The 26,636-nt window shown below is 39.0% G+C and overlaps 1 protein-coding gene and 1 long non-coding RNA gene across 2 annotated transcripts in view; both read left to right on the top strand.

Annotated features, from left to right (window-relative positions):
* Positions 1–26,636, top strand: part of PPARGC1A (PPARG coactivator 1 alpha) — a 368,866-nt gene that overhangs the window by 8,194 nt on the left and 334,036 nt on the right. The gene's annotated exons all lie outside the window — the stretch shown is intronic.
* LOC135447094 (uncharacterized) overlaps positions 24,451–26,636 on the top strand; it is a 28,655-nt gene continuing 26,469 nt past the window's right edge. The window contains exon 1 of the long non-coding RNA XR_010440003.1: positions 24,451–24,503. This is a non-coding gene — a long non-coding RNA (uncharacterized LOC135447094). The remainder of the gene's footprint in view (positions 24,504–26,636) is intronic.

Below are 26,636 nucleotides of genomic sequence, written 5' to 3'. Positions count from 1 at the left end.
TCTGGTTATTAGAAGGATAAAGAAGAGAAGAGACATTATTGCAGTTGCTAGAATGAGTGAATGCTGTCAGTCTCTACTGCAGGGGGAGGTAATATCTTGAACTTTAATGAGTTTCCTAGTGTGAATTTCACAAAGAAAGTTTTCCACTGTCAGTTGCTGTGAGCTGTTTCTGTGTTATATAGAGTTATTAATGCCTGGAAAAACACCAATCCACAGACAAAATCAGTGTGAGAAAGAGTCCAGAATCACACTCAGTCCCTTCCCATTGCAGAGACTTTCCTCATGTCACTAAAGGACGGAATCCAAGCATCATTTTCAACCCCTTCCTTTCAAAGAGGCTATTTCTAAATTCTGATGATTTTCTACACACTGGCTTGCATATTTGTTTATTTTTGATCCCCTAAAGCTCTGACCCTAAAGTCACCACCTACATGATTTTCTGTCACTGTGAATTAATCAGCCTTTTTCTCACAGTAACCCCAATGTATCCATCCATTCTGTATACAGTATAAGCCCTGGTTGTACATAGTGTCTCGATTGCCCCTACCTACTCTCCTGCCCTTATGTAAAAATACAAATTGAAGTCCATATTTTGTTTCATTTAGTACTTTAGACTTTATACCTCTTGTCATTTTAAAGCCTTTGCATAATTTAGTTTTTCCCTGTTTACCCTTAATACCACCTCTTTTTGTTTATTACTGATGCTGGATTTGGTGCTTGCTGGGTTGATTCCCTGAACAAGCACTTTTTGCTATCTCATGCTTCCCCTTTTCTCTCATTGCAGTCATGAGCCCATTGAGGAGGATCATGTAGGCTTTCATCTACCTGGTGTCTTGGAAGCCATTGTTGTCTAATTATTACAAATGTACAATCTCATTTTGCACTTGGAAAACTGTGGAACAAACTGACTAAAACCCCATTCCTCACTCTGCTGCATTTCACTCTATTCATCTGTTGCTTGTTTCTTTAGGTTGGTGTCTGCTGCCATACTTGTACATCTGATCTATAGACTGCCATATCAGTCTGTAGATCAGATAAACAATAGCTTTTTATTGTTCTAATAATTAAAAAAAGACTAATGATGTATTTTCTAATTTGCTTCACTCTACCAAACATTGAAGTAATTAAGGGGAAAAAAAGAATGGGAATAGTATAGCTTGCAATTCAGGGTCCTGTAGTCAGCCTTTTAGCCTTCTTTTGAAACCATGATTGTTTGGAGCTGATTGTTTAAGATGGAGATTTTTCCTAATTTTATTTTTGAGGCAGCTGTTGTAAACATTCACTTGCCTTCTCATTTTGACTATAAGTCTGTTTATTTGTTTGGCCCTTTTTTTTGTCTTTCAGAGCAAACTGACTTGGGCTAGAGCAGGTCAATGTTGTGATACTTTGTGTTTGCAGTGAACTTTTTTGAAGTTTAGAGTGTGTGTCTGATATAATGACTCCTGAAGAGTTGATGAAACTTCATTTTAGGAATGTGTGCATGGCTTCATGAAACATATCCACAGTTGTCATAGGCTCCCTGGACTGAGCAACTGACAATGTCAGAGCTTTATTTGGATTGTAAAACTCACAAACTCACTCTAATGAGATAATTTACTTCAATCATTTCCTTTCGTCTTCTGTCTCTTTTTTAAATTATATTTTCTGAGTTAAACAGCACATTGTGAATTGAAATATCTGCTAAACTTTGACTTGTCATTCATGATACTTGTTATTGTATCTGCCTACATGTCTCAGTTTGCTTAGGCCTTGATCCAGCAGATCACTTAACTGCTCAACAGTAAACCCTTGGAAGTCAAGGGAATGCCTACAGGTTAGAAATGGATGTGTGTGTATTGGATTAGGGCCTTCAACAGCTGTAGCTTGAGGACAGAGGACTTTGCTTCCATCTTGTTTGTCAAGAACTTGCCATGCTTTGAACACATTACAAGTATTGATGGTAATTGTGGTGGGGGGAGCAAGAAAGCAGTGAGGAGATCAAGGAGACCTGGTCATGGTAAAGGAAACCTGCCAATTCTCCTGTGGCAGTTCATTTTCTCTCTTTTTACAATGGTTTTACAAATAAAAGATGATTACTCTTCTCCAAACTAAAAGGCTCTGTGATTAAATGCATAGGTTGTGCTCTAAAATGCAAAATTACTACAGAAAGCCTTCCGTGACATATATTTGAGAGTGGGAAACTCTAGGTTTAAAGAAAAGGGAAAAAAAGATGGGTGTAAACATGTAATGGTAAAAAAAAAATAAATTAAGACATGCACACACTGAAACAACGACAAAATGAACTACTGACCAAATAAATTAGCAAAACAAAAGTAAGGTTGCACTCCCAGCTTTTTTTTTATTTTCATCCAAAAGACTGTTAATTGCTGGAGGATTAAAATAATTCATATTCAAGGATAGAAAGTGATAACAATATGCAGAGCTTGGATGCTCCAGCTATACAAGAGGCAGTGAAAGGAATACTTTTCTCTCTGTGTGATGTCAAAGCCAAAAGAGGGGGGAAAAAAAAGGAGGGGGTTGTGGCTCTTTGATGTCACTTACAGAATAAGAATAATGCCGTAAAATAAATAGCATAATCTTTTTCTATTTATCTAAGTCCTTTTTTTCCTAAAGAGTTAGGGCAGCATTGTTAATTGATTTTTCTGACGCTCATAATAACAGCTGTATTAAAAATAATTTAAAAGAAATTTTTTTCTAGGAGCTGAGCCCTGCAGAATCTGTTGTAGAAAAGTGGGTAGAGAGTGGATTATTATACATCACTGTTCTCACATAATTATAATCTGCTTGATTGGTAAAATGCATGTTGTGCTTTTGCATTGTCCATTTTCAACCAGTGGTGTCTTTCCAATAAGATTTGCTGGTCTAATAGTAATAGCATCAGGAAGTCTGATGCCCTTTCAGAATAAATAAAGGTTGTCCTCACAGCTGCTCAGATTGTGCTGGCAGAGTAGCCATCTTTGCTGGAGTGTCAGTTTTTGGCTAGAATATTTTAACACGCTGAGGCTTTTTTCTGGTTACCAGTGGTTGAATCATGTCCAACTGTGAAAACAGATGTGTGGCTTTTTTTGGAAGTAAAGTTAATTAGGGGTCATTTATGAATTGGTTTTTTTTTTAAATGAATACTTTATTTTTTAATTTATTTATTGTGTGGTTAGAGGATACCTTAAGAAAACAAATTGGGTCTTTTTATGGACATGAACTTGGACAGATCCAAACAAACAACATTATAAAGAAAATTTTGGGTATATGCACAATAAAAAGAACCTTTCAATTGCACATTAGCTTTTAAAACAATGTTAAAAATGAAAAGAAGAAATACTTACTCTATACAATGAGACAAAAATGGAAAATAAAAATGACTGGTTTATTTTGGTGCATATTGTGTAATAATATTGCTGTCTTCCCATTTTGTAAGGATGCCCACAGTCTTTTCAAATCTGTATGGGCCAACCTTTGACACATATCTCAGTAAATTTTTTGTTTTCTTCATCTTTGATTTTCATCTCTGAAAGGGATTCTTTAGGTGAAAACTGAAAAATATTTGCCATGTTTCAGATACTACTTTCCCTTTTGTGTTTATTATAGTCATTTGTACCTTTAACATCGATGTCTGTCTATTTTTAAGTCTGCTGGTAGACAACCCAGTTTTGTGGAAAAGAGAGCTTTTCATGTGAAGAAAGTTTTAGATTCCTTTCTAATTCTACTTATTCTTGATTGTTACATAAAATAAATGGCAAATATGGAAACTAACAAACAGCAGCAATTGCTGTTAAAATTACTTTAAAAAATTAAATTTGATAGATTACAAAAATTGCTGTCAAAAATTAAACAAGCAAACTTGTTTTATTTCTGTTACTCTTGTTGCAAATAAGTGTCATATGAAATGGGAATCTGTTCATTAGAGCATCCTGAAGCAAGGATGTTGTCCCTGTGCACATACTGGGGCTGCACAATGAATGGAGCAATGACACCCCAGGTGTGCAGAAGTGTCTCTGGAATTGCCACTAAACCTTCATGTCTGAATGAACTATAAACTCATTGAGCAGCATTCAGCTTTCCTAAGACTGTTGCAAGTGTAAAATAGCAATGCAAGCAGGAAAAAAAGAGATTGTTATGCATATATTTTGCTGCCTTTTTTTTTTCACACGAGGAAAAAAGGAATATTTGGAAAGATCATGGAGAGACCATTATAAAACAATTATACTCGTGGAGATGACAAACATAGATGTCCATGAAACCACTGAGCTTCTGCCATGAGTAGTTTGAGCCACAGGGCTTACTTGGTGCTGTGGTTGGAATCCCTCTTAGAGAGTCCCAGTGAAAGACTTTGCATGTTTGCAAGAGTATGTTGCCCATCAGGATTTGCAGAGGATGAGGAGATGATGTATTTCTTGTGGTTTTAGGTGTTTTCTGTAAGGGACATTGTCCACTCCTTGAGCAGAATGAGCATCTGTTGGATTAGTAGCTGCCCAGGATTATGAAAGGATGTGGCAGCACTACCTGCAGGGCAGGTTTCTAAGGCCTGACATGTCAGGCTCCTATTTTTGGATATAGTTTTGCCATATGTTAACTGTATGAACTGGGTTTTGCCAGTTGTATGTCTCAAGCAAGAGTGGTTGTTTGGCTGGTTTTGTGTCTTTATGTTGGGTTCTTTTCTAATGCAAATATGAAGAAATGTGATTTTATACTCTTCAGAAATGTCACTAGATTTAAAAAAATGCAGAATTTCATACTGCAATATATAATTAAATCTTGTTACCAGGAAAGGCAGTATAAAGTATGGAACTTTTTAAAATAGATTTGTTATTTTTATTTTTTCTTAGTGAAGATTATTAAGTGTAAGAGAAAAAGCAAACAAGAGAATAAAAGGACTGGCATATTGAGAATATTTTATAAAATATTAATTCTTCTGTACTTTAGAAGATGTAAAGCAAAGTGGCAGCAAAAGTCAGAGCTGTATTTGATTAGAAATCAAAAGGTTATTAATAGTGCTGATTACTTCAGCTTAGTTATATCTGCTCTAGTATTACTCCTATTTGTTTGCAACACTAATCAACCTCACTGTAAGCCCTTATCTTTGACTAGCCAGAAGAAATCATAAAAGGAAATAATTGTTTAGCGAGGAAGACTTTGATAACAGCATGACTCTTGTGTGGGAGACAAGGAGATAACACTGTCGGAGTGAAATGATAGAACCAAGGTAGCTAAGGTGATAAATTCTGTAGCTGTCTTGTCCTCAGCAGTAAAATATACAGCAAATTAAAGATGTCTTTTTAAGAATTGTTTTAAGAACTGATCATGTTTGTAATTTGCATGTTTCACATTTGCATGTGTAGAGGAAATGGAGGAGATTTGGTTTTGAGAATAATACGATTTCATAAAGGCAGAGATTTAGCCAGAGTTTGACCAGGTGATTCAGTCACAACTTACTATTCCGTTATCTCTCTATTGAATTGAAAATTGTGCTTAGTGTTGGAATTTAATTTGACCAAAATATTTCACAAAATACAAGTATTTATTTGAAGGAAGGTATCAAGCATCCGGTAAAGCTTTTGCTACTTACTGTATTGGTTGATCATTCTCATTTTTTTCTGTCTTTAGCAGGTCTTGGTTTTCATTAGAGTTGCTCAATATTCATTTTCTAGGCAAAAGTTCTCTTTATGACTTGAGCTGGTAGGTGGGGAAGCCCTTTAGTATGTTTTTGTTTCTACCTACCAAAAGTACTTTAACTCAAGACACCAGTGTGTAATTTCTTTTTTCTGAGCTAATCAAAGTGACCTCTTTAAGACTCTTACCAGAGGACATTTTTTGCAGACTTCAAGTACATTTGCATAACTTCTCTGTTTTCCTTCCAAATTTTGATTTCCCTTCAGGAAAATCAGATGCCAGAAGCACAAGATGGTACTTCAGTATTGGTCTCTACAATGCTGTCAGTGCTACAGAGAAGAATTAATTTACCTGCTTCTCTTCTTGCTCTTCTTCAAGGTTCAAATTCATTTTTTGCTGCAGTATCACAATGAGATCTCACATTGAGTAACTTGTGCTTGTCAATACTTGCTGAGTTAACTGAGTTGTGACTATCCAGGGTATAGCCTAGTGCCCTGTACGTATGTTACATTTTCTGTGAATTGATCTGCAACTTAGTACTTTATTTTATCCAAACAGGCTCAAGAGCAAGCAAGCAAGGAAGAGTCAAATCCATGTATTTTAGCATCAGTGATTGCCTGTCGTGGTTTCAGCACGGTGTGATCTGCAGTCAGGTGTGCTAAGTTACCATGCCAGTTGTTCACCTGTGCTGCCCCACTGTGTTTCTGTGACTTTGGGACAGAAGGATCTCCACCCAAATTGTCAAGCTGAACTGCTCACTCATTTGCTCCCTAACCTGGTTCTTCCAAAATGACCTAAACTAATAGAACACTGAAAAAATTCTACTGTTATGAATCTTTACAACAGCAAGCAAACCTACATTCCTTTTGAGAGAGCCTGGGTAGAGTGGTGATGTGCTGTCATGCTGGGTGACCATCAAGAAGTGATGATGAGAAGCTAGAGGTCTGTCGGGGTGGTAGCCTGGGTCAGCTGCAGCCTCCAGAGACTCACTGAATTCAGCCTGTTTGCTGTAAAAGCACTAAACTGGGAGAGGTGCTGTGTAAATAACAATGAAGGGCTTTTTCTGGGAAAGATCTGAGATGAAAACATTGGGAGCTTCTTAGTAGGTGTGGATTTTTCCTCACTGAAGAGCTATAGATAGTGAATGAATTTTTGTAGATATGCATTGAGATGGTGATTTTCATTTTTTCCCTTTCCCATTTGCAAGGAAGTAATGATTTTGAGTGATCACATTTTGAAGCTCAGCTTCAGACATCTTAAATAGGGCTGACTTTCAACAGCTAATTATTTAGTTTTCACTGAATTTTTGAGGTTTTTGAGCAACCAAATCTTAAACAACAGGAATCTATGTCTCTTGACATGCGTGCCTCTGATATTTAATGTGTGAAGACAGCTTGCAACCACATTTCAGGGAAAGCTGGATGGGACCCTTGCTAAGCTGGATTATGCAGAGAATTGCCAGTAGTCACAGAAATTGATTATTGTAACTGATGTCTCTTTTAATAATGTATGCTTATAATGTTTGTAAATCACAGGCAAGACTTTGAAAACTTATACAGACTACTGTAAAAGTTTTTGGAAACAAACCTAGCATGGTCAGTTTCTTATGAAGTTCCACAATGCAGGGCTCTGTTTCCCAATCTGATTTGATGGCATATATTTTGCTTGCAGATTTTTGTAAGCTGAAATTGAACACTGGAACAGGCCTGTCCTGATATCTGTGTGAAACTTACATGAGATAAAACAGCCTGAAATAATTCCCTGTAAGCTGTCAGTGACCACGAAGAGTTTTGATTTGGCAATGATGACTGTATTTAGAGCTGAGCCCAGAGGACTTAGGATAATATTTGTCAAAGGCTTGTTCTCTGAAGGTGCATGGATATGAGAGTTAACGTGCCTTTCAGACTTCACTAAAGTTCTCCTAAAATATATAGTGCTGTGTAGGAACATTTGAGACAGTTTAAAATTAGCTAGCTCAAATAACAAAGGCAACAGATATGTAGCACTGTCTTGTAGTGGATTAGTGACTACAGGTTGGCAGATATGGCCGTAATCCTGTCTACTGTCCAGATCACAGGAGCACAGCATCATGAGGTTGGAGTGGACCTCTGGAGATCATCCAGTCCAACCCCCCTGCCAAGGACAGGTGACACAGGAGCTCATCCAATGGGTTTTGAATGTCTCCAGAGAGGGAGACTCCCTGACTTCTCTGGGCAGCCTTTTCCCGTGTTCTGCACCTTCAGTGTAATGTTCATCCTCGTGTTGGGGTGGATCTTGTGGTTTAGTTTATGGCCATTGCTGCTTGTTCTGCTGCAGGGAACCACAGAAAAGAGTCTGGCACCATCCTCTTGGCACCCCCCTTGGGGATACTTGTGTGTATTGATGAGATCCCCTCTCAGTCTTCTCCAGACAGAACAGGCCCAGCTCCTGCAGTCTCTTCTCAGAACAGAGATGCTCCAGAGCCCTCATCATCTCTGTGCCCTTCACTGATCCTCTCCAGTAGCTCCTTGTCCTCCTTGTCTGGAGAAGCCCAGACCTGGGGGCAGCACTCCAGATGTGGCCTGGAGAGAGCCAAGTGGAGGGGCAGGATCACCTTCCTGAACTTGGCCACATTCTTCCCCATGCACCCAGGATCCCATCCTGGCCTCAGGGGCAAGGCTGGCTCCTGAAGGAAAAAGAGTTGCTGACAGGTCTAGGGTTTTAAAATTTTTTAAAAATTGGTAATCTAGTTTAAAGCCAAAATAAATGTAGACATTGAAATGCCTAATTTATGTTAATTTAGATGTATTTGTCTGTGTAGTAACTCTAAATGCTCTACTGTGAAGCATTAGAAGTTCCATCTACAACATTTTCTACAATAACTTTCATATGGGTGCCTTAATGAAGTTCTTAATGTAAGAGAGATTACTAATTTTGTATTGTGAAGCACACAGGTTTCAAATGAGCAAAAAATCTGTAATTCTCTGAAACAGAAGAGATATATATAATAAAAGTAACTAACTCAGAGTTAACTTAAAGAGTGGCAAAACATGTTTAAAAGAGTCATGTACAGTCACTGCTCTGGTAGTGCAGAGTGCAGAAATTTCCATTTTAATAAATTAAAGGGAAATGGGAGGGTTATTAACCATTGGAGCAGGCTTCCAGGGGAAGTGCTTGAGTAACTATCCCTGGAAATATTTAAAAGATCTGTCGATGTGGTGCTTAGGGACATGATCTATTGGTGGACTTAGCAGTCAGTGCTAGGTTAGTAGTTAGATTTGATGATCCTAATGGTCTTTCCCAGCCTAAATGATTCTGTGAGAGTTTTAAGCTTTGTCCTGCTGTTTCCGTATTTCTTATTCTCCCCAGCAACTTCAGGAATAGCACAATATGTCACATTTATTATGTATTTAATCTCTTTTGTTTTTAAACAGGTCATCTTCAACTGGTAGCAGCTCTAAGAATTATATGAGGAGAATTCTAGAAATAGAAGCAAATCAGAGAAGACAATTGTAATGATGCTTTATACTTATATATAAGTTTTCTATAATTTGGAAACTCAAGGGCTCTTGCTTTTGGTTGCCAAATGTTAGGCTGATTGTTTTCAAGGTGAAGCTGTACTATGCTGCTTTGAACTGATACTGCATGATTAGGGTAATAAGTAAGTGCCACTTAATTGGAACAGTCCTGATCAGAAGACATTCCAGGTAACTGATTTAAGCCAAACAATACTTAATTGCAGTGAATGTTGCTTAATGGGTATGATAATTATGTGCATTGGGGATACCTTCAAATGATTCATTGGTGGTTGGGTCTTTTGTGTCTGCCTCGCTGTTGGCTCCTTTTCCTGTTGCTCAGAACAGCTTTCAGTGTCTTCATAAATAGCCATGATTCACTCAGAAAGCAGATAAAACCATGGTTCACTTTTAATAAATCAGCAGTCTAAAATCAGCTTGTTTAAAGTCATGATGTCTCTAATGATTTTTGAGGACTTTTTAATATTGTTTTCAGGATTTTCAACTGCTGGGGTTGCTTTTTCAATTTTCTGTGTGATCAGGAATGTTAGAAATTGAAATAAGAAAAGACAAGTCACATAATTTCTTGACTTCTGGATCAAGGCAAGCTCCAACATAATGAGACTTACTAAATCATAGAAGTTGATATGTTCTCTGCCCTTGGCGAATAATTAACTTGCTTTAGTTCTGTCATATTTTCTTACCAAGATTGCTTGTTTTCTACTGCATGAACCTACCTGATGTGTTGCAAAATACACTTTACAACTGGGGAACCCTCTCCCTTTGTAGCTGGACAAAGACAAAACCTGGTCCTTTTCCCACTCATTCTCAAACTTTGGCTTGCAAATGCATATTTGCGCCTTCATAATTTAGCCTTGCTCTGTCTTCTCTGCTGGTTTATTAGACCATCAGCATGGGATGCTGGTGTTTCAGCTTCAGCTGCTTTATGTCTGTCCACTTTTTCCATGCACATTTTCATCATTTTCATACTTCTACACTTTTTTTTTGGGCAGACCTGGGTATATATATATTGGATATGGTGGAAATATGCAGTATTTTCTGATTTAATCTGGCAGACAGGAGTTTGTTTCTGATGCTAACATTAAAATTAATTTTTAATTCCAAAAATCTCATGCTTTCATATTTTTCAGTGTTCTCTCTTTTTTGTTGAGTGAACATGTTGGATTAACAGAAGTAAAAGTGTTTCAGTTTAAAAGACTTAAAACATATCCCTTTATTCTTTTTAGGTTAATGAGTGCTTTTATAATCTTCCCCTTCCCATACCCCTGTCTTACTACATCCAGTCTCCATGTGGGTAGAGTTTGACAATGGCTCCCACAAGAAGTGATTTCCAGTGACAGGAACATGTTGAAGACATTTTCATTATTTAAAAAGCAGACATGTTTCTCTGTCAGCAAATTCGCTGCACATGTGAAAGTGGGACAGTGTTTTTATTGTGAACTTGAAGAACACTGTATTACAGAAACACAGAGCATTCTGAGTTGGAAGGAACCCACAAGCATCATCACGTCCAGCCCTTCAGAGAATGGCCCACACAGGGGTCAAACCTATGGCCTTGGCTTTATTAGCCCAGTGCTCTCACCAAGCTAATTCCAGGGCCTTAATTACTCTCTTCAAAACTGAAAGGATTCCTCAGGTTTGCAGGGTTACATTTCCTCCTCTCCTTTCATTGCTCACTATCTCTTCCCTTTTGGAATACTTGAGGAGGAAATTTAGGATGATGCATAGAAAAGGTGGCATGGGAAATGTTGTTGGCAAAACCAGAACTGCATGTCTCCAGAGAGGCACAGGTGTCTCTGTTGACTTCAGCCACAAGCAGCCAACATGTTGTGTTTTAGCTATTTATTTAAAATTGTTGGGAATATTTTCATTTGCTGTGTATGAGAAAAATAGTAGAAATATGAAACATTAGGGATGTTGAGAAGCTCTCGGGTATTGTCTAAACTACCTTCTTTGAAGTGTCTAAAGGTACCATTTACCTGTAGAAATCAGAAATTAAACCAAAATTACTTAAAACACACTTAGCTCAGGGAATTTGATGTCTTTAAAGCATATTAGTGAGATCTAGACTCTTATTTTGCTAGGCATTGTACTTACTAATGCAATCTATTTTAAGTCAAGGATTCATGTTAAAAAAACCCAAACAAGTAAATTAAAAAATAAGAAAATTATAAATGTAATTTAAATCATGAATCAAATATTGCCCATATAATAGCCTATTATTCTAGTTCTCTGATGTATAAAGAAACACACGTTTTTATCACAGCATGACTTTCACCTGAGTGCAACATAAATGCAATTCTTTCATCAGTAATTTCCATATATATACACAAATCTTGAAGTAAAAGCAGTCATAAAACACACATGAATTAAATCTCTTGAGCGGTCTACAGAATATATATACTTCTTTTTCTGAGTAACTGGTTTTATATTTTTTCCCTTTTGCTGTACTAAATATGATTAAGGATGGCAGTAATTTTAAATATTTTGAGTAAAATTAGGAATAGTTACAATGTTTCTCATTCAGTAACGGATTTTAAAATAAAGGTCGCCATTTTTAGAGAGTTAAAAAATAAAATAGTTTGTTTCAAGCTAGCAGAACTATAAAATGGTTGTAATGAGTTTAAAATCTGGTTATCAGGCCAGAGTACAGCTGATGTAGGTGGAGTTGGCTGCCTTCTGCTGAGGACCTACCCCTCTGCCTGTATGAAAATTAGACTTCCTTCACTTGTCAGTGTGTAGTGGAGCTATTTCAATGAAATGCTGCAATTTTTAAAAATGTTTTCAGACTCTATATAGAAGTCTGTCCCTTATTGGTTGGAATATCTGTTGAGACTGGAAGTTACCTGCCTCATCCTGGTGGCTGTGTTTTCTTGTGTAAGGACACAAGAGAGAAGTGATGTAAGGATGCTTGAGGTTGCACCAAACTCTGTTACAAGATGTGGTCAAATAGCAAATGCTTTTATTTGCCTGGCTGTCGCTGTTTTTAAAGGGGGCTTTAAGACCTCTCACCCTAAAAAGGGGGGTGCTTCCACCTTCCTTATCTTCATCCTACAGCTGGATGTTTGATTGCTGAGGTGTTGGTGCGAGGGGCTGCCAGCAGCTGTGACTGCAGGTCACTGGGGCTGGAGCAGAGCTGTCCTCGTCCCCGTGCTCCATCTCCTGTCTTAGGAAGCAGACAGAGCACAGTGTTTCTCCCTTGTGCTGCTGCTGACGTGGCTGTTCTGAGAGCTGAAGGCTTTCATTTTTTTTTATCCTTCATAATGTTTCATTTTCCATCCTTGTGGCTGCCCAGAGGAGCCTGCAGTGGGGCTGGTGCGTGCATGGGGTGTGTGGCACACGGCATAGCTGTGCTCACAGAGCTGCTGAGGGTGGGTGCCTCAGCTCAGACCCCTTATTCAGAGCAGGGTGACTGCCCATCTTCATGGGGGTGATGGAGGAAGAGCAGACAACAGGAGTTCTTTGTCGGTTTCAGCTTGTTCACTGCGGGAATTGTGGCTGGATGGAGCCTTTTGAAAGCTGTGTTACGTGAGAGAAGGTAAGCGCTCTCATGAAACACTAATAAGGGTGTAAAAAAAGACACGAAGGGCCATGCGGAAAAAAATGGACAAATGGGCCATCTGTAATATTAGAGGCACTACTACTAGATTCTGGTTGTGTTCCTAAAGTCATAAATTGATAATGCTGTTAGTGTTAGATTCCAGAACTGCTGCTGGTGTCCAACAGCAGGAGTGATTTTCCCACTGGGAGAGTGAGTTCTGCTGTCCCTGTGGAGAGAAGTGTAATAAAAATATGGAAACTAGTGAATTATGTTGTTCTTTGTAAAATACTGACATATATCTTACACAATGCCTGCACTGTTGCATTTCAAACATGTTCAGATATGTAACCTAGAGCAAGTTAGGAGAGTGTATTGGACTGTTTTGTGTTAAGCACTAAGATGGTGTGTAGAAGGGCATGAAAAGAAATGGAAGGGACACAAACAAAGTGTTTGAGCTGTTGGTAGATAAAGAGTAAGTAAGAGTGATGTCCCTCAAGTAGGAGAAAGCAAAAAGTGTCTTTTCCTTCATGGATGAGCACAGCTCTGCTTAGTGGTATTGTTCTCTTAAGTAGCAGACCCAGGCATATTTGGGCACCCTCTTACAATGGAACATGCACATATGTCAAATGAGAGATAGCACCTGCCTGATAGAACTCAGCCTGCAAATATCCTAGAATATATGGTGGGTGAGTGCAGGCAGGTAGGGGGGTGCAAGGAGACGTTGAAACAATAATTTCTAATCTCTCTCTGTATTGGTTCTGCTGAAAACAGGGCAGAGACCTGTGTTCCTGAGCACCTTACAGCAGTTGTTTTCTCTCTGGCACAAGTGGAGTTGCTTGGGGAATGTGTCAGAGCAGCTCAAGCTTCTTTTAGAAAGAGCTTTGACAGAGCCCTCAGACTAAGTCAGCACATACTCGTACCGATGGTATGACTAAGACTTGTGTCAATATAATAAATGCCTCAGTAAGGCAAGCTGAGTTGCAGAGATGTTGTAGGACAACATGTGAAATAACAGCTCTCTATACTCACAGGGAAGTATTAAAGTGACTAATAATAATTTGTTTGTGGTTATATATACTTTGGAGAAATGAATCAGAGCATTTCACAAACACAGTGTAGTGTATTCCTTTGCAACTTGAACTTCTATGTTGTTCTAAAACAATGTGTCTAACTTTACAGAATGTGTTATGTAAATCAACAGTTGTGTACTGAAGAAATGCTGTCTGGCTCCTGAGAAAGCACTCTCCATTAAATCAGACAAGAAAAGGTCACCTTGGGTCATAAACTATGTGCAAATCTTAAAACCATTCAGACTTTTCCAAAAGTTTTTATATGAACAAGCGACAAGGTAAAGTAGTGAATCTATTTGATTCCATTTCAGACTTTTGTAAACAAATAAACCGCAACCCCAGCTTGATAATCTGATAGTATACAAAAAATCCAATCAGCATGTATACTCTGTTTCTTTTTTGCCTGATTAGGTAAAAAAAATATCAACTTTGTTCATGTTTATAGCAGGTAAACTCTGCATTATGAACTTGACAATGTAGTGTTACACAAAGAACCAAATTAATTTTGTAATATTCTCATACTAGAAAAGCACGCAAATATTGTGTGCTTGACAGCAGATAACTTGTGACATTTGGGTAACTTTGTTTGCCACTCAGGAGGTCAGTGCAAGCAGCTAAGCAGTTGGTTCCACGTACAAGTAAGTAGATCCCATGTGGCTAAATGACAGTGACAGAGCGTTGCAGATTGGACCTCATTTTTCATTTCCTGCTTTTAGAATAGTTCCATTCAAATCCCTTCTTTTTTTTGTAGGATTTGATATATTGCAACCCATGTGTTTGGGAGTTAAATAATGAATATCTGTGAAAATTAGGTATGAGCAAATCAAGTGGAGAGGATTTGGAAAATGTAAAATGGTTTTTAGATTCACAGAATTTATCAACTTTTTGAAAATATTTTTTTTACTCCCAAGAAGAAGCACTATATTATGTCCAAGAAACATCAGTTGTGGCAGGGAATGGGGGGGTCAAGGGGAGAAGAATAGTTTTATCTGAATAAAAGGTCTGTGCAGATGCTGAAGAAAACGAAAGATGATGTTGCATGGCAGAATTAATCTGTTTCAGCAAGTATATATGCTGTAGATGGAGTAGCAGCTGAATTGCTGTAGAAATTAATTTGCTCCACACAGAATAAGTTGAATAATTTACTAGAATAAACATGCAGGGCCATGATGGGAAACCATCTATTCAGTGTGTCTGTAAAGAGACAAAAAATGAAAGTACTCCTGTAACTTGCTTTTTGCAAGAAGAGAGGGAAGGTATAAAAAGATTTCTTGGGCTGTGTATGTGAGAGGATGGAGAGAAGCCACTCTGCACGCTGCCATCTCAAGCAAATGTGGGTACCTAGGAAAATGGACTCACCAGCTCTGGCATCTGCCAGTACAAAGGGAGGGTGTTTAGTGTTGGTGCTTGTATCAGTGCATGTTTCTTTTGCCTGGAGGAAGGAAGAACTGGAATCTTAACAAATCTGTGCCTGGAGCAGTGCACCTGTGTGCTGTTCCTTACACAGGACCCGTGACAGTTGTATCTGGGTTCTGAGTCATGACCACAAAGCTTGTATGGTTACTGCCAATAATACACTGGTGGAATATGGTGTTAAACCAGTTAAAATAATTTACAAATGAAAAAATGTGCTCTAATTTTCTTTCCCTTCTTAGTGAAGTGATAAAATGTTCCAGGTCTCCAGCAGAAGCCCGGGGAATGGAGTCCTTATGGAGGTCTGTCCATATGGTCTGTGAAGTGAAGCCTTTGCCCTCTATCCTGGCTGCAGCAGTGTGCTGGTGCATTCCCAGTCAGTGGCAATGGGACATCAGCATGCTGGGCAGCAGCCTCACCAAGGGGAGGAAACTCCAATGGTTTTCACTGTCTGTATCAGAAAGTGCTCGTGTCTTATGCAAAATATTGAATGGTTAATTTCCATTGGGACCAATTGAATCAGTACATTGTTAAGGAGATAGAACCCTCACTTCTTTTGTTATAGCCTGATGTCACGTTGATAAGCACACATGCAGCTGTCCCCAGGTTTCTCTAAAACATTGTGGAACTGTTATATTTGGTTTGGCTGTGCATGTCAAACATATCCCGTGAGGTGGAAGGTTGTTGTGGTGTTGGAGAGCTTTTCTGGCAGCTGGATTTGGTGAAGTGTACATATCTGAGTGGAATTCATCTTGGGCAATGTTAACCAGGATTCTTTACACAGTTCTTTGGGCTCCCTTAGTAGCCTCAGTAGAAAGAAATGTGTCTATAGGGTGACTGATCCTCAGCCAGTGGTTGAATTCTAATGCACTTGTTAAAATCATTACTTCTGGAAGGGTGAAGGTGACATAATATATGCCTTTACTGGTACCACAGCCAACATGGTTTCATCGCAGTGAGTAGTTAAACTGGGACTGCTCTTAGCATGTTTGCCTTCAGACACATTATAATGGGCATTTTAGGGATAAGAGCTGATGTTGCCACTCTTGACTCCATGCTAGTAGTGTTGGCAGAAACACTCTGAAGCTACAGAGAGTGTAACAGGTCTCTGTTAATGATCACAGTCTGTTTTCTGACTTGGTAACATTTCTCACCATACCAAGTAATTAGGAATTTGGGCTTCCATAGGGAAAGGTGAAGTAGTTTGTTGTAAGTTGGCAAAAGGGATATTTGAGATATCCAGGTCTTCAAATTCTTGGTTTCAGTAATGTAGATGTGTACCATTTTCCTTCTGCATGTTTTGCTGTTGAAAGAGGAACAGCCAGATTTCTTCTGCTGCTGATGCCTATAAAATTCTGACTCACAGAACTGCTTCTCTAACCACTGCTGGGAAATGAGTTCAGTGGGGTGGTTGATGGAGCAGCTGCTCCCTGTGCCTTGCCCAGCTGAGAAGATTATTCTGCTGTCAGTTGATTTGCCTTTCCTGCCTACCCGAGGTTCTTCCACTTCGGGTGATCATCTTGTGGTGAATTTGCAAAGCCTTATACCTTGGATCCATTAGTGAAGCAGACTTTTTGTGCACACTTAATTTGTTGTGCCCTCATGAGAACAGTTTCGTGCTATCCACGGCTTATGATTAGTCTGGCTTTTGAAGGCTGATTCAGCAGGCATATCTCCTATAGTAGTCTCAAGTGCAGCAAGTATTATGCATATCTGCTGTATCCAATTCCATGGAGCTTGTGGGTGGTTTGGAAATACTGTAAGCTAAGCAGTTTTTGAGCACAGCTTGTTTCTGTAGATGAAGGCACAATAGCTTCTACAAAGTGCAGCTTTTAATTTTTTTTTGTCATGTACAGTAATCAGGAGTTTAGAAGTAAGAAGTTTTGGTGAGAACCACTCTTTCTTTATGATCTTGGTGATGTAGGAGAACCCAATTTGCAGTGTTCAGGAATTTCTGGAAGGCAGGTAAGTAGAAGATTGCAAAGGTTTAAAGGCAGTGCCCTGATAGATGTACAGCAAGTTGTAATTTTACATGTCCATAGATCTATATGTGTGTAGTGATTCCACTGTATAGCACTGTAAGAGCTTAAAGTTTGCCTCAGTTTATACTGAACCTAGGAGAGAGCTGGTAGCTCTTGATAGTGAAGAAATACCTGTGAAGGGTTTTTAAATTTCAATATGAGAAAAGATGACATATTGTTTTATTGTAGATAAAGATCAGTGGCTCTATGGAAGGTATGGAAGGGCTTTTTTTTTTTTTTTTTTGTAAGTGTGTGGTAAATCACTTTAAAAAAAAGCATACAAATACTTTCTTTTTAAGGTCAGGCTTGTAGTTTTAGAAGGGGTATTGCTACTGGTTAGCTCTGTTCTCCCCACTAGCATTTATTGCTGAAGGGATATGTTTATCATGTCTTTCCATATCCTTTACCTTTTCAAACGGGGAAGCTTCATGTGCAGATAGCATGTTGTTTCCTATGAACAAATAATTCCAGTGTCAGGAAGGGCACGGGTCACAGTAGTGTGACAGGGACTTGTTTTACAGCCTCCCTGTGATCTGAATGCAATGAACAGTGGAAGGGAATGTAGCATGGGTAGGGAATCTTCATAATTTTTCCTTATTTTACAAACCCATTAGCTCCATAGCTGCTGTGTCTTTTGCAGGAGGAGCTGAAGGCAGGTGTGGGTAGTGTTCCTGAAGGTGGAGGCACACTGCCAGAGCTCAGTGCTGTGTACATCTCTCTTGCTGCGTTGTTAAATGCAGTCGTTTGCAGGGAACACCTTGTGCTCCTTCAAAGAATCTACACTTAGGAATTCTTAACAATTCCCTGTGTTACCTTTGCATCCCATTGCAGATGTGTCAGCCTTTGTGCTGAAAGCAACAGAATCTGGAGGTAGGACAGGGCAGAATTGCAAGCTTGCTTATGTTATATATAATCCAGTAGGTTTGTAATGCTTCTCTGTAACCAGCTGATGTTTCTTCTTTGAGCAGCAGTGTTTGCTCAGTGTTAGACATTTTTGCTTTTGCTTATCATGACATCTGACACTACAATTGTCCCCGTTGTCCTTTTGATGCTTTTGCAAAAATCATAGAGTTACCTCTAATACACACCATTTTTGTGAATCTGACATCTCTTTTTTTTCCTTCAGGTACAGTGGATTTGTGAAAAGAAGCTGTTGTTGTAGTACAGGGATGCAAGTTCAGAGGAATGCCTGTTACGGCAGCATTACAGGTGTGTCAGTGGGCAGTTGTGAGGAGCAGTAGGGCAGCCACTTTTAGTAGAACAACAGGTGATCAAGGACACATGAAAGAGGAAGAACAGTTTGACCTCTTAGGCTGAGAAGTGAAGAAGCTGGACATATTTGAGGCACCACAATTTTTGTCTTGTCAGTAACCAATACCCCATTACAGGCATGGCCTAATATAGGAGAAGCCCCAAGCTGCTAACATAAACCCTGGTCCTAAAATCAGTTGTCACTTTGCATGCCAAAGGGCAGCATACTGGCCGAAGAATGACTTCAGTATATGTATAACTGAGGCACCTTGTTAGTGTTATGAACAGTGTCACTTGATGCCAGAGATGACTGAACCAGTAGAGCAGCAGCTGGCAAGTTAGGCCAGGAAGGGCTGAACTCTGTGTCTCTTTGAAGGAGGAACAAACACTGTTTCAGTAAAAACAGTTCCAGCATTTTCTTGGGCATTAGAGACAAAAAGCATAGACAGAGGTCTTTGTAATCTGAGCAAACAGGTGCTTGGCAGTAACACTTTACAAACATAAGCATCAAGTCTTTGTAGTGATGGCAGCAGTGTACTAACCTACAGGCTTCTGAGTATGTCCTCTTTTGGTTACATAGTTTTGCTGAAAAAAGACTGGTCCACTTAAGTTTCTTACAGATCTTCTACTTTGTAGACTAAGTTCTTCCTGAACTAAGCAAGATATATTGGCAGTGCCTAATTTCTGTGTTAATTTGGAGGTATTATTTCCATATTCTGATGCATCAGACCATGGTGATCTGAATCAGTGTAGCCCAGATACCATGTTTATCCAAATGTAAGAACTGATCACAAAGGTTTGACATGAAAATAGAAGTCTTCAAGTGGTGGTGCACTGGCTGTGCTCTTAGCACATAAATCTTTCTGTGCACTGGCAGATAAAGGAACTTGGTGACCTACTAGGTCTTCTCTGTCTCTTGCGTGATTGTCCATGTTGAAGCCCTAGAGCATCACTGTTGTTGCCTCCTTGTGAGCCAGCTGGCCTCAGGGAAGGAATCTGCCAGTGAGTAGGAGAGCTTGCCAACTGGCCATGAGTTGTGTGCTGGCTCAGGAGACCCCTCCTTCACACTATAATAGCCTGCAGAAATGGGCTCTCTATTACCTGAGCCCATGATTGTTTGGAGATTGGTGGGCTTTCCAACGACCCAGGGATAATAGCCTTGCACTTTACAGTGTTCTGCTGCCCTTACAATTTGAAGTGTAGTGACAGCAAAGTGTGGCAGATCTTGAAATAGTGTGGAAATGGAGCCAGCCTGGGATCTCTGTGGAGATCTAAAGCAAGTGGGGTGCAGTCCAGCGTGCCATACTGCTGGACCAGTGTACTTTTTTGGCAGCCTCAGAGTTCTTCATAGTAACTTAAATATGCCCAGTCCTACTGCAGAGAAAGGGGCAGGATAACTGTGGCATTCCAGCTGGCATTCTGTCTGTGAGGTGGATGCCATGTGTGGCACAGGGAGCATGTCACCCATGCCATCAGTGCACTGAGATTAGGATAACTGTGCAGCTCATGAGCTGGGAGTGTCAATTGTATGAATCTTCATCCTCCTTCACTCCTCTGGAGCCAATGTAACAATGGCTTCTAGAACATTTCTGCAGTGGAAAAAAGCCTTTGAATCCAAAACACCATCTCTTCTTTTTCATGTAGGCACAGTCTTCCAGGTGTTATAGAGGAAAGCATAAACGTGTAAAGAGATTCTCTTAAAAGGATGAAGAAAAGAGATAATTAGGTTGGTTAAAAAAGAAGACAGGAGAGATAGGAGAACAAACAGATGAAAAAACATGAATAAAGTGAAGAGAGAAGCTGTTATCTGAAGAAATGACCATATTTTCAAAATGACTAGTTTTGGGACGCTCTTGTTTTATTTCTCATGAGGACTAAGCTTCTGGGAATCTAAGTCACTATTGGAAAGACTCTTTTTAGTTTCCTGAATAATTTCTTATGGTTTTAAAAACTTTAACTCCAGTCTGACATACCAGGAGAAGCTCACTGTCACTGAAATTATGTGATATTGGGAAATACATACATGGGTTGCCTGTGTGCTACATGCACAGGATGCTGAAGGAAGCAAGGTGAAGGTGCACTGGCAGTACAGAGCCAGGTGGAATATGATGTACTCTCAACTTCCAGATCATAGAAGGAAGAGTATTGAGTTTTGAGGTGCCTGTCACAAAAGCCTAACAGACTAGTAGTTGTGTTGAGGCAGAATAGAGATCTATATAGCCTTGTATAAATATTTTGTAATCTTATTTACCAGTCTGTATTTATTACCCTCTCTGCTTCCTGTGATTAGTGATTAGAGATATTTCTTTTGTCAACAGGTGCTCTGAGAATATCCTTCCATGTCTAGTGAGATGCTCTGAGAATATCCTTCTGTGCTTTGTGAACCACAAAAGCTTTCTGATGTGTCTTATATGCCACAGTAATATCTAAACTTACAGTGATATAAAGCACCTTTGGATGCTGAGTTCCTATTCAAGGAAAATCACAAAGTCAGCCTACATCAGAGTGTGTTGGTGCAAGACCATGTCTTTCAATAGCTAATTCCTGTGCACCACACTCTGCACTGCCCTGATATCTGGTGATTAAATAGCATTTTTTAAAGTGGCACTAATATTGTGCATCTTCTGGCAGAAGTTCTTAAAATCTGCACCGATTGTAGTTGTTCAGTAAAAGGTAAGTATGCCCCTTAGGAGAGCTGCAAGGGAAAACAGCTTATCTGCACACACCTGAAACTGGAAGAGACAATTTACTGGAACTTAATTGGCTGCATGCTGGAAAGACTAATGATGATTCTGCATTCCATTGGCAAAGAAATGAGGTAGATGGCAAAAAAAAGCTCTTATTATAGTGCCTGGGTAGTAGAAATTTATGAGAAGCTTGTTCTGCTTTTGCAACCCGTGATGTCTATTCAAAATCTCTCTGTAAGGTTTTTGAGGGAAAAAGCTGCAATACTGTATGTAATCTAAAGGAAAACGACACCTGCACCAAATCTGACAATGATTTAATTTCTGTCATGTCATATCCTAACTTCTTCAAATGTACTGTTGCTGTAAAAGAGTAATTTAATCTTATTTGCAGTGTTTTCATAGCAAAAGGATGTAGAGTGGGAAAAGGAAGGAGAAGCATCTATTTTATGTTGATGTAGTACTGCCAGTAAGGAAAGCATAAAATTTCTCATGTCTCTTCTCAACTTTGTCTTTCAGCAGCTTTGATGTTCAGAGGAACTTAGCTATGATGTTGGTCAGAGGGTGAAGTAACTAGAACAGGTATGGTACTGATATGAGGGATGGAGTACTGTGGGAATTTGGGAATTTGGAAGAGACCATGCATTTGTGTAAAACATCTCTCTTCAGTAAGGGACTCAGGGAAGACCTTACAGCTTTGACTGGAGCTTTTTGTAGCCAGGATCTTACAGTATCTTGTTTCAGCTGATAACCAGTAGCAAAGGTCAGTGGTGAAAGGGGAGTAAGAACCAGGAAACCCATTTTTGAATTCCATCTTTATATTCTGATTTCCAGTAGTCTGGGACTTCCTTAGCTGTAGGTTTTAAATTTGAATGGCTCTGCATGCCTTTTTTTTTTTTCCACCTCCATGTATTGGTTCAATTGAACTTTTAACCTATGAATATTTTTGGCATAAACCTCATCCTCTGGCAATGACAGAACTTGGCTAGATTTTGTAGGAAGAAAACCACTTCATTCATGAGCCTTTCACTTGCTAATTTAATTTGATGACCTGTTTCTTCTGAAGGAAATGCTGAAAAATCATTCTTTATTTACTTCCTTCACGTGTGAATTTGTAGGCATGAATGGCATTTTTCATAAATGTTCAGTTAGTTCTTTCCATGCTTCTCTTTGTAGTCATTCTTCACACTGCAGCTGTTCCATGCTTTTCATCAAGCTGGTCATCCTTCCTTGTTTTTGGATTCTGTTGTCTTATCTGAGAAGAGCCAGCCATACACACCACAGTGTTCAAGATACAGATGAACCTCTCGTTTAGGTTGTGGCATGATATTATTTTTTCTTTCCTGTCCTAAAAATTTCTAAAATTTCATTTGCATGTTTGACTGTTTCTGAACACCAGTTTTAGATTTCATAAGGTTTCTACTATAACCCCAAAATTTGTTATGTGGTGTGTCAGCTATTTCAGATCCCATGCACATTTAAGTCGTGGAGGATTGTTTAAGCAGTTATTAAGAATAGATTTCATTTGAGCATCATATTGTTAGTCATTGGTAACTCTTGTCTAATAGTTTTTGTAGTTTAATTTCTTGAATAACGTGGTGGCATCTATGAACCTTGATGTTTGAATTCAAAATAAGGTTAATTTCATGCTTTTTCTGGATTATTTGGTAGTATGTTGGACAGCAACAGCTGTGGATCTGAAATAGATCCCTGTAGGATTTCACTGAGTCTCTCCTTTGAATAACTCTCCTCTCCCTTTTTTTAAATTTTATTTCTACCCACCTCCCCTACCACCCAAGTCACTTCTAGTCTTCACCCAGAGCAGTGTCAATGAGGGAATTTTCTGAATTCAAGAAGACTTTTTCACCATGATCTCTTGTGACTGCATGCACAGTGATTTCTTCAGAGATCTCTAATGTATGAGAAGCACATTTCCTTCCACAAAACCTTTCTTGGTTGTGCTGCAAAGAAGAGAGGTCATTAAATTGTTGGCAGTAAGGAGCATTCAAAAATTGCAAATTCAATGGCAATTAAAAACTATGGCTAATGAAAAACTAGTTGTGAAACCGAATTGTGTACTTCTTTTGTCACAAAGCTGTGGCTTTAAAAAACACTCAAAATTTTGGGGCATTGACTGAGTTGACAGTAGGGACTCTCAGTTAATTTCACATGCTTATTTTAAAATGCTTTGTTTTGTGATTTAGTTGAAAACATGCTTCTAATGCACACTTTATTTGAATGCCAAGTCCAGAATTTCAGCATTAAGCCATTTTCTAGTTGTTCAGCCTCCTGGCAGAAGCAATGGTTACATTAATTCACACTTCCATAGCTTCCATGCATCTGAGAGAATTTTGGCCAAAAGACTGCATTAGCAAAAAAGCTCTACACTAGGGGCCAGAAGAAGCAGAGAACCTTCTGAATCTGCTACAGGAGCTGATGGTATGACATCCTTTAGACAGATTTTTTTTCCTCCCAAGATTCTAACTGCAGGAGAAAGTCTGTGTCCATGCTGGAGGTGCAGCATCATCGTTCCTCCTTGTTGTTTTAAGTTGCTCTGGGGCAACTGATTAATTCAATCTGTAGGTTTTCTGTTTCAAAAGACAGGAAGTATCTCCCTCCATTCTCTTCTAAATGCTAATCACATTTTACAGAAAAAAAAGCCAGTACTGAAAGATAGATCAGAGCTGCTTAAAGATGATGTTTTGCTGCCTGGCCCTGTTGAACTACTGACCTGGAGGTCAGAGACCTTATCAGTCCTTTAGGCTGTCTGTCCCCTGTGGATGGAGCAATGGATACTAGTAGCAGTAGCTGGCTTGCAGGATGATTTTTTGGTGAGAAACTACTGTGCAGCAGAAGAACAGCCCCATGAAAGTGCATTCTATGGTAACAGAACAGCAGTTAAATCTTATGTCTCCCTACTGGGAGATGCCTTACATTGAGGTTATTGCCAAACTTCTAGTACAAAACAAAAAACAAACCACAAAAAGCAAACCCATTCCAAGAGACTGAGGTTTGGGTGAGTTTTCTCATTAAATTAAACTTTTATTTTTTTTTTCATACACACATGCATATATGAAGCCATTAAGATTTTTTCCTATGCCTGGAATTATTAGCAATGCCATGAGGCTGCTGTAACATTTGGAGTGGAGGAGATGTGTAGGGGGATAGAACATAAGTAAATAAATGTAGTATAGAAAGTAATCTTACCCCTTAAGGAGTTGCAGCTGAGCCAATTATTAAGGATTAGGAGCAGGCCTGACTTTACCAGGCCACAACTGTAGGCAATAAGCAGAGTGTTATAAAAGAGTGGGTTGGTTGTTTGAGAGGCACTGGAGTCAGTGGCTGCTGTGAAGACAAAGATGTGGCAGTGCTTAGAGGAGCTGCCTATGAGAAACACTGAGGTACAAAATTCTGGCAATATGGAACCTTTGCAATACAATGACAATAGAACCTTTGTAATGTAATGCTAACAGAGATGCGCTCAGCATTTCTGGTGTTCCAAGGTATTGGCATGTGACTGCCCGTGCTATGCATTGAGTCTGTGCTGGAGGATAGGTGGCTAACTAGGTGGGCTGGGGAGTCATTATTCAATCTACCTTGCTTCTGCATCATTTTGTCAATAGAGGTGTTATAAAAATCAGTAGTAAGCTGTTTGGGAACTGGGGCTTTGCCAGACAAAAAGAATTAGCAGCTTCTTGAATATCAGCAATAGAAATTGGGTCATCTAAGGAGTTAGCCGTGTGCTCTGATGTAGACAGTAACTGTAGTTTATTTAATAAGAGAATTTAATATTATTTATAAGAAGGCTGTGGGAGTAAACACTAATACACTTCTAATATACAGATTTTTTTTAGGGAACATGTTGGCTGTCTGCTCCATTTTAATCATAGAAATGTGCTTTGCTACTGGAATACTTATTCTTTTTAGCTTTACCTTATTTTATACTTTTTGATAAGTTGTTTCGTACTCTGGCTACATGTGAAGTATCCCACTGCCTTGCTCAACTCTTGAGGAAGCATATCATCCTGCTTGGTGAAATTGCTTCCTGTTTACAGAGAGCAGTGTTACGTGACAAATCATACCAGGACATCCTGAAACTTGGCATCTTATTTTGAAGAATTAAATGGGAAATTGACTGTTTCTTAGAGATTCAACTCATGGGAATCACACAGAACAAGAAAAAACCCGATGATTTCCCATAACAGTAGGAGAACAAAAGGGTAAAGTTTATGTGAGTTGTTGTATGAACTGATGATGCTTTATATCAAAGGGGAGCTGCAACAGAAAAGTAGCGTTTATGTATACAGAAATTTTGGAAAAATTCACACTGAGTTTTGTTTGTTAGCATTCCAAAGTCCTTTTAATTGCTACACTTCCAGAGAAGTAGGCTGTGAGGTCCAGCAGCTGGAGCAATGACTGATTTGCTTGCATATTTCACCACTGAACCATTTTGTTTTTCTCTGTTCATAACTTCCTTGTTTTCTTTCTGTTTATGTTATCACGTTCACCATTGTGAACTAGTTTGTGATAGCTGGTGTAGAAAAAAAAAGTTTTAATCACTGCTGTGTTTTGTGGAAGGCCTGGGGATGTAAAAAACCCCAAGAACAGGTGAGAGAAACATTTAGAGAAGTTCTAGTGCAAATGTGGATTGTATATTTGTACATGTACTTTGTAGACTCTGTGCCATTCTCTTTGATTATGTTTAAATAGATAATTCAATAATTCTTTTAAAGAGGTAGTTAAGAATATCAACGTGAGCTTGGAAGTGTTCATGACCTGTGATCACGGATGGTGAGAAAGGGTTTTTCCTCATAAATTCATAGGCATGAAGAAGCCAGATCTTTTCTTCTGGAAGAAAGGATGAACTTTACACAGCTTCACTGTATTTCTTCCTTTCAAGAATATATTTGGCCAGATTTTAAAGAGCTCAGCTCCCATTTGGGTACCTAAATTAAATGGCTGGATTTGCAAAAGTGTTTAGCATCCAGCAGCTACTTTTATTCCCACATATGTACTCAAATGGGAGATGAGTTGTTTTGACAGTGTGGCCCATTATTTGTCAAGTTGTTTGTGATTAAGACTCAGATGATTCCAGGAGCACTCTATTAAAATACTCATGGAACAGACAACCTTATGGGGCCTTTTATGAAGCCATACTGCTGAGCCAGTAGAAATGAAATCCAGAATTGTGCAACCACATCTTGTAAATGGAGAGGATAAATGGCTGGTGGTTGTTCTTTTCCCCTGTTTAGAGAATGAAGCTGAAAATGAGAGGAAATTCAGGCAGTTGCAGCCACAAAAAACTTCCAAGTTGTCAGAAGTGGGGTTTGCTGTTTAGGTCCACCATGTGCTTACAAGCTCTGTGAATCTGTGCTCTGAACAACCTGTTTTTCTAGGAATTTGCATTTGCCTTGCCTTAACTCAAATTTTGTGCCCCTGAGCTTACATAGCTATTTTAAAATCATGGTAGCTGAGGCTGTCCTGAATACCATTGCATGTGTACTCATGATGTGTCTGCTTTATTGTGTGGACAA

Source organism: Zonotrichia leucophrys, chromosome 4 (assembly GCF_028769735.1).
Source record: "Zonotrichia leucophrys gambelii isolate GWCS_2022_RI chromosome 4, RI_Zleu_2.0, whole genome shotgun sequence".
In the NCBI taxonomy this organism is placed as follows: domain Eukaryota; kingdom Metazoa; phylum Chordata; class Aves; order Passeriformes; family Passerellidae; genus Zonotrichia; species Zonotrichia leucophrys.
The sequence above is the reverse complement of the archived record's forward strand: the minus strand, read 5'-3'. Positions and strand labels throughout refer to the sequence as shown.